Source organism: Limanda limanda, chromosome 3, assembly GCF_963576545.1.
Source record: "Limanda limanda chromosome 3, fLimLim1.1, whole genome shotgun sequence".
Taxonomy (NCBI): Eukaryota; Metazoa; Chordata; class Actinopteri; order Pleuronectiformes; family Pleuronectidae; genus Limanda; species Limanda limanda.
Window position 1 is genome coordinate 5,589,759 of NC_083638.1, and position 8,669 is coordinate 5,598,427.

At 42.5% G+C, this 8,669-nt stretch overlaps 1 long non-coding RNA gene across 1 annotated transcript; it reads left to right on the top strand.

Moving 5' to 3' along the window:
* The first annotated feature begins 2,981 nt into the window (after nucleotides 1-2,981).
* On the top strand, nucleotides 2,982-3,632 carry LOC132998916 (uncharacterized). The gene is made up of 3 exons (XR_009678011.1): nucleotides 2,982-3,078; nucleotides 3,198-3,291; nucleotides 3,383-3,632. It is a non-coding gene; the product is annotated as an uncharacterized LOC132998916 (long non-coding RNA).
* Nucleotides 3,633-8,669: the final 5,037 nt, after the last annotated feature.

Sequence of the window (8,669 nt, forward strand, 5' to 3'; positions counted from 1 at the left end):
ACCACCAGTGCACAAATTATATGGTTTTCTGTCAATGCAAATCATTAAAGTGCAAAAGCTGCACACAATGGCAATTAACCTTATAAAGTGGTGCACTCTGTATGTAATGTGAACTCAAGACACAGCATATTAATGCCTCCACACGATGTGACTGAAAGGACACTCTGCTCATTCAAGTACAAAGTGTAATCCTCTTGCAGACACCGACTACTCCACAATCTGAGCCGTGAAGTGAAAGCGTAATATCATATCAGTCACAAACCCTGGCCCCATAATAATCTCATCTGCAGACTGCTATCATAAGAGAATAGCTCCCTAACTGAGCAGTGGAACAGGGACGGAGCACAACCTCCATTCACTCGCCGACAAGATGTTTAACTGGTCACACAGTCTCATTCATCATCATGGCTGTCTTCGGGAGGAGAGGAGCACATTTCCTCTTCCTCTTCCTCTTCCTCTTCCTTTTCCTCTCCGGGAGATGAACGGCTCCACTGGCTCGGCTCCGACTCTCGTTTCATCTCTCCGACGCTTCTCTCTGCTGTCGGAGGCTGACGGCTGCACAACTTAAAGCTGCTGGGGTTTTCAGCTTGAAGTGCATGTATTGTTGCTGCGGGATTAACGCTGATGGCCAGTGTGATGTTCATACACAGATTAAAGACGCACAACGCGTGCTTCTATTTTTATAAGTAACCCCTTTAATCCACACGAGTGAGCGGCATTCTTTGAAACAACGTGCTCGTGTGAATTATTTGAACTGCTGCACCGCACATATTCCATTCTAATGAAGACGGCTCCGAAAGCAGCTAAAGGATTTTTTTTTGTGTGTTACTGAAAAGCTGGGATCTAAAAAGGCTTCTGTAATAATCCACATGTTAACTGCCTCCGCACATTGTAATCTGGCCACAGTGGACGGAAGCACCAGTGCTAAGCAGAGAGGAGGACTCCCTTCAGTGAGGCTGAAGCAGAATGATAGTATTCATTAAGAAACTATAGAGAGACATGGCAAGAGAGAAGCTTTTCAAACCATATGTGTCAGAAAATAAACCGATACACAAAAAGTGCATCCTTCTTCTTATACTAGCTTTGTACGTTTGTATGGCAGTTTATAATCCTATTCTATTCAATTCAATTTGATTCATGTCGCAACAAATCATGACTGCAATAAAGAGACGGAAGCTTTGTCTCATTTCGGGGGGGTTGTCCTTTCTGAGGCTGCACTTGTGGACAGATTACATCACAGCGGCGCGACTAGACTGTCCCACTTCGACGGCTATAAATGTTCAGGATATATAAATCTGATTTTCTACTTTCCATTATTCATTTTTCTATTTTGCTTGAGTCTTTGCTTCTCAGCAAACTTCAAATATGATCACTGCATGAAAAGAAGCGTTTGTGTCAATCTGTGTCGCAGAGAAGTGTTGGCACATCCTTCGGTTAACGACTTTCACACGTATCTGCAGGCAGCAAAGGAAACGCTCAGGGTTCCTGCAGTTGTCAAGCCTGTGAGCTGTTGAGATTTGACCCCCCCTGCTCCAACTCCTAGAGGACGCTTTCACATGCAAATGACAATGCTCTGAGCTTCACAAATGCAAATCAGTTTCCCTGAGAGCAGATAACACCAATGTGTAAGAGGCACCAATAAACTATCTGGCTGAGTAAACCAGGCTTAAAATAAATATTAAACCTGAAATTTTAAATTGTTCTTAAGTAAGTAAGTGTGCTATAATGAATTATATTGTATACCACAAACAAAGGTCAATGCAGTCAAAAGAAATGAAACAATGCACTTTATTTCAAATTTTTATTGTCATCCAATCCTAAATCTCAACAACTGTACAGAGTGGCATGATTACAGTCACTTTTTCAATTGTGCTGGTTAAATGCACAGAGGAAGTGTAAACCACACCTCTACCAGCAAATAAATGATGCTGGGTATGATCATCTGTGTCCTGTAAGCTCCAAACTTCTACTGGCTTTCCATAAAAATATCTGTCCTCCCAAAATACTGGCATCAAATTCACATGTCAATGGCAAACTAAGCTGTTCCATGAATTATAAATGGTACCTTTTCACCACTACTTTCAAAATTGCTATGAAACATTCATTGATTTAATGATTTAATAATAAAAATAGTAATATTTAATCCCCCATGGACTGCACAGTGACAAAACACAGCAGCCGGCTGTTTGGATACAACATACATCTCCACTCAGTTTGATTATTATTTTAAATATAAAGGAGACACAATATAGAGCTTAAATTCCTTCATAATTTGAACTTCAATTGTCTAATTGTTGTTATTAAACTTTCTCAGTATTCCATTAAAACAGTCAACACTTTTATCCAAAGCGACTTACGATAAGTGCATTCAGCTATAAGGTTACGAATACAGAACAGCGTGAATCATGTGTGTAAATGTACTAAACACCACAAAAAATAAACCTGGCCTCAGTCAAATACTTATCCCATATGAATTAACCGCTGCTCACGTCACCCGCTCGCGTCATCAGCTGATGGACTCGTCCAATCAGAGCCTCGTAAACGCCGTGCAGCAGCGTCGAGTGTCCCGCAGACAGGAAGCGGGTCGTGTTTAGCTTGTCCAGTACGAGTGACTCTGTCTTCGGGGTAAATAACTTGCTGAAGTCGACACGACGCTTTTCCCTGGAGGAGAAGATGAGTGCGTGTGGAGGCAGAGCCGCGGGCCCGGTGTGGACGAGTCGAGGCGGAGAAGACGGGCGCACAGTCCCTGAGTTACGGTGAGCTAGAGACGCCATGCTAACCACTAAGCTAACTGGTACATCTGAAAGCATGTCCGCCACTCTTTGGGATAGCGAGAAAGTTGCTTAAATACGAATACAGCATCGAGTGCTGGAGCAGATCTAGTGCATGTGTAAATATGTATGAATTACTTAGATGTAACAGTTTGTTCTCGTTAAGTTTTTTCATCAACGTGACTTTTTTCTGTATGTTTTCACAGCCTCAGCCCCCCCCCCCCCCACACACACACACAAACAAAGAGGCGTTAGGCTGAGACGCTGAAAGTCCGGATTTAAAGTGCAGAAAATGAAGCCATTGAATGTAAGTAACTGTTTATGAATTGTTTTGGTGTTTTTTTGCTGTGGATCTTCCAACGGTGATGCAGCGCGGCTATTTCCGTTTATTAATAATAAAGTCATGTTACATGTGTTGTTTTCCAGCTGCCTGTCCATGACGTACAAAGACACACTATGAGCCAGTATGATCCGACCAGACCTGACATCAGCATTGAGGAGTTGTCGGAGAAGAAAGAGGGTAAGGTTATATTCATTAAATAATTTTCCAGTTACATGTAAAGGTGTATGTTGTAATTGAACTGTGCTAATTTTACTGAATGTGTTTACAGCTGATTGAAGCGGGACAGATGACATGGATCCATCCTTCCACAGCCAGGAGTGCACCGACCTGTGTCCCACACTTCATATAAGACTGGAAGCTACACTGATCTCACAGCTACACACCACAGACGTCTACACACTGGAGAAGAGTCCCACAAAGAAGTCATGACCCAGAGGCTGCAGAGAAACATTTCAAGCCTCATCTGAGTTTTTGTACAATATTTTTGCTGTATGTAAATAAAGCTTTCACTCCACATATACCTTGTTCACATTTGTTCCCTGTACAATATGTTCACCTATAACATCAAGCATCACATGAATGTTTAGTTTTAATTAACTGCAGTGCTTTTGGTAAAGGCTTACTTATAAATAATAATAAATATTAATATATACATTTTTATTATAAATATTGTGTGGGAGGGGCTTACCCCACGTGCGGAATGCTGTGACCCCACGTGTGCACTGCAATGACCCATAAGGTGACCAATAGCAACACTTCTACCAACCAATCACGAGTGACATTAGTTTCAAGGGTCTGTGGTTTCCTCCAATGGTGAGTAGAGAGAGGTTCTAGCCAGCGGCTGGACTCCGATTCATATGCTAATTAGATCACAGGTCGCGATCGGTCCGCGAGGCTCAGCGAGCCCCCCCCGCGGCTCTCTCCTTTGTTCTCCAAATCCCCCTTAAGGTCCGCAAACGCCGATAGACCCACCTTGTCTTCACTGGCGAACGCCGAGGTAACATCATGGAAACAGTTGGTTACAGCAGGGGATTAGGCCTGTCCGTAGAGGTTCACTGTGACAATAATACTGCTTTTCGTCTAGTGATGTTGTAATCTCCAGAAATGACTCCGAATCAGAATATCATTCTAATTACCTCCTCTGGTCTCAGTTGATCTCAGCTGGGGGTCTTATCTCCTGTAATAGTGTGAAACAAGGAGAGTTTGATCAAGTCGTAATTTCAGACTGTGAAAGATTTAACCGAGATCGGTTCAATCCTCATTCACAGGTCGAGAGATCAGGAGTTTAATAACCTTTATGAATCTAATAAACTTTATTCTGCTCAGATAAGGAGGAAGAGACACAGACTGAGCCCACATCAATTCTTTCTGGGCTTTATTTTACTATATTTAGTTTTATTTTATTGATTATGCATGTATTTTCTACTATTATCATTATTATTATTAAAGCAAAGTAATTGAGCTTAAAATATCTTTAATTTAATAAATCCCGGTGTAAACAGAAGCCACTGGTGCAGAGATAATGGGACAACAGGGGGCACCACACCACTGTCAAGCACTGGACTTTTAACAGGAACCTCAATTAGCATGTGATTCCATCAGTGACTCTAAATCCGGCCAAAATAAAAAGCGTTTGAAGTCACACTTAAAGAATGATTGAGTTCGACAGCGTGGACAGATTTGTGATCACTGAATGGCTCCGGCTCCTGATTGATGGCTGAGGAGACGTCCGGATCCTCAGACTTCATTTTTTTGCCCCCGAGCTCGACCTTTGTATTTGCTTTGAGCGCTCGTGATGAATCATTCAGTAACGATGACTGATAATTGATGATTGTGAGTCATAACTCGTCTCTGTCACATAATATTTTGAGCTGCAAAGTGCTCGATGCTGCTGCAGCTTTAACGGAGGAGCTCATTAATCACGATGACTGAGCATCTATTTAACACAAATTTGACCAGAGGATAAACAGATTAATATTCCTCATGAAGAGATGATGACTCCACCGTCTCTTTCCCTTATATTAAAATCTCTGGATGTTTGCAGTAGATTTGTGTGTGTGTGTGTGTGTGTGTGTGTGTGTGTGTGTGTGTGTGTTTCACGGGAACCAGCTGTCTGTACTGGGGCTATTTTCATGAGAGATTTGTTCCAGTGATCACCGGTGGCTCGTGTGTTGTGAGTTTCCCGTGCGTCTGTTGTGTGATTGTTTCACAGACAATTGTGTCCTGTAATAGTACAGACACACACCGGTGCCTCTCCGAGAGCCCAGGCCCTCCCCCCCCGCCCTGTCCCACCTGGCAGAGCTGTCAGAGACATGGCTCCGTGCCTTGGCACCACACCATCTCTGGCACATCCTGCGCTGGTGGAACGGAGGCATGGGACTCTGCCAAGTGGAGGCTCCTCCGATCAGTGTGGATGTCCACTCCGGACGCCCGGGGGGGGGGCTTTCCCACCTGTTCAATGGGAACCTGAAGTGCATCTCCAGTGGCCTCCATATGTCGCCCGGAGTATCGCCATACATTCACTGCACAGTGAGGGGTGAGTGTTTATTAAGCTCCAGACAAAGTCATGCAAAACTGTTGTAGCACCAACGTAAACACATGGATAAATCAACTAAACTGTGGCTATTCTTATGTTCTCGATAAAAACGACAACCACCACTGATCTGAGATTCGATAATGAACTTTGAAAACCCTATTTGCAACTGTGCATAGATTAAGTTAAATTGTTTAAAAACAATGGCTGCAGTCAAAACGTGTCCAGGTTACATGAATCAAATATACGACTTCATTAACTGATAAAGTCCGGCAGCGTCCACGTTATCACGAAGGACAGGTTCAATGTCACCAGCCTGATTAAAGGGATTCCTTAAAAGCAGTTTACAGAATTCCTGATGACGTTAAATGCAGCACATTGCATGGAGAAGGGAGATATTCTCATTATTTAAAAAAAAGATCATGTCTTATCTTGTTTACATGAAAAGTGTGGAAGAGGATTTGCTTTCTAAAGTGATTTGTATTACATGAATTTGCTGCTTCATTATATTACATTTTATTGGGAAAAAAACACAACAGGTAAGGAAATAAAAGCTTTGCACATTTGACCTTTTGTTATACTCAGTGAGAAAGTCATTAACAAACAAGTGCAACACAGAAGAGTTGTATTTATTATTGTATTATTATGTAAATAAAGTCCGGTATTTATTCCTTTAATCGCCAATAGTTGACAGTGACAATATTCACACTTGTTTTGCTTCAGTCACTTATTTTCTTCTTCGGAAGTGAACATGCTAACCTCGACTATGTTGTTATTGGTTGATCAAGTCACTGCAGCGTCCATTTTACCCTGAAGAACAAGCGCTAACGCTAACATAGCATATTTGAACATCTTGTAAGCACAACAGCAACTGAAGCTCTTGTTTAGCAGCCATCTCAGAAATCAACCTATATATAGCACCTTTAAAATAAGGCATTGAGGTGATTTAGAATTATTATCTTTAAAACACAACCAGGGCAAGACGTGAGTTGTCACTTTCCCTCCGATCCATCTAAGATTCATTGCGATCCGCGGTGCTCGTCAACACTTTGACACGACTGACAGATTCCACAGCATCTTACGTGTCGGAGCCGCGGTCCCCAGCATTTGAAAAGATCAGGCTGGAATCTGAAATATTCTCTTTGTGCTTCACATTTATGTCTGAACTGAACTTTATCTCTCATGCGACTGGTGTTCATGACTCGCACTGAAAGTCAGATCAATAATTAAACGATTCCAGGGCATGAATTAGCAAAAACCAATCTTAAAAATACATACTGCTTTTGATCGCCGCTCTCCCAACGCTGGCAAAGTGAATTCTGTAGTCGAGAAGGAGGATATTTTGTTCTGATCACACTAATGCTGAACAGAAGGGTTCGAATTGTTCCTTAAAGACCTCAACACATCAGAGAATTGCGTTTTCCAACAAGCATCCAGCTTTTATGAGGGTATATTTACTGTCTTGGGTCTTGGTTTAATTGGCAGTAGCACCGTGAGTGTCTCACAGAATGTCAGCGGTAAAAGAGAGGCTACTGCAAACAAAAGTCCCCGGTGTGGTGACAGTGTCGGGAGAGTTTGTGTAAGGTGCTCCGCGAGTTCACAGAAGAGCCTGAGTTGATTTCCTGTCATAGCAGCCACATAATTACTCCAGACTCATGTCAGGGAAGGAAAAAGAACAAAGAGGAGCTCGGTGGTGGGAGAAGAACAAGTTTAATACGAGCAGCAAAATAAAAGGTTTCAAAATACAACTGGAATAGAAAGCAATAGTCCACTTGAAGTCAATCAGGCTGCACACACTCGTAGACATCAATCCCATAAATATACACCAATCATCAAGATCCATGAATTATTTCTTGTGAAATCAGTGAAAATGTCAAAATAAAAAACACCTTGTGCAAAATCCTGGATCTGACAATTTGTTCGGTTCCAGACAAAACCTTTCTGGGACCTTTCCTGTTCCAATCTTCCTCCAAGTTCCATGAAAAGCGGTTCAGTGGTTTGTGGAAAAATTGTACAAAAAGCAGAAAATGTCCTCAGTCAGTTTTTCTACACTGACATTTTCTCTTTCAATCTTGGATTTCACTCTGACTCATTGATGTGCACACGCATTCACTCACTGGCCTCATACACAGCACATATGGAGGATTCACATGAATCCAATGCACAGCTGATGTGATTCCATACAGTTTTCCTGTAATGTCCAATTCTGCCAGCGACTTGATATTCTCTTAACTCAATTTCAACAAAGTGTGAGAATGGTTCTGATATATTTCAGCATCAAAGCCAGCGACTGCTCAGTCTCCTGGGAGAGTTCATCACAGCACACGACACAAACACCTCAATTTATACAGCAGCTGGTGCAGTGTTGTGTTGTCAGTCACACATGGAATCGGTCGTGTTCATAGAATCACACTGAATCTGTTCATCTGCAGTCCATGTGATAATGAAGTCGGCTTCAGCACCACTAAGCTCCTCCCAGTTCCCTCCCAACTTCATGGGGATTTTATTATAGAGGTTTTAGCTTTCAGGTCTGTTGACTGTTGGTCAAAGAGTTGTACAGGTGTTGCTCCTGCTCGGTGTGTGTGTATGAAGATGGACGACATGACAGCTCCCCGATGGTGAAGCCAAATCCTCCTGATTGCCCCCTGGTGGCTGGCTGCAGTATAGGTCATTAATCACGCCTCCTCTGTGTAAGTGGATGGGACGACGTGAGCTAAAGACTCAAAGTCCACACAGTAGGTGGCGATAAAGTCTACACCAACATTCCGTCAAATACCAGAGAAGAACGGTGGTGTCCAAATAATATTGGGCGTGGCCTGTGAATGCCAGTAGGGTGGAGCAGTGATGCTAAATTAAGCAGCTAACTTGTAATTAGACCTAACAGTGCTAACTCAACGTAAAGAAACCAGTATATAACATTGTTGTTGTTGTTTCTGGTGAATTCCCAGTGGCTCCACCCACCTGATCACTGCAGACTCTGGGTCTGAATATGCAAGATGGCTGAGTTTGCATCCAACATATT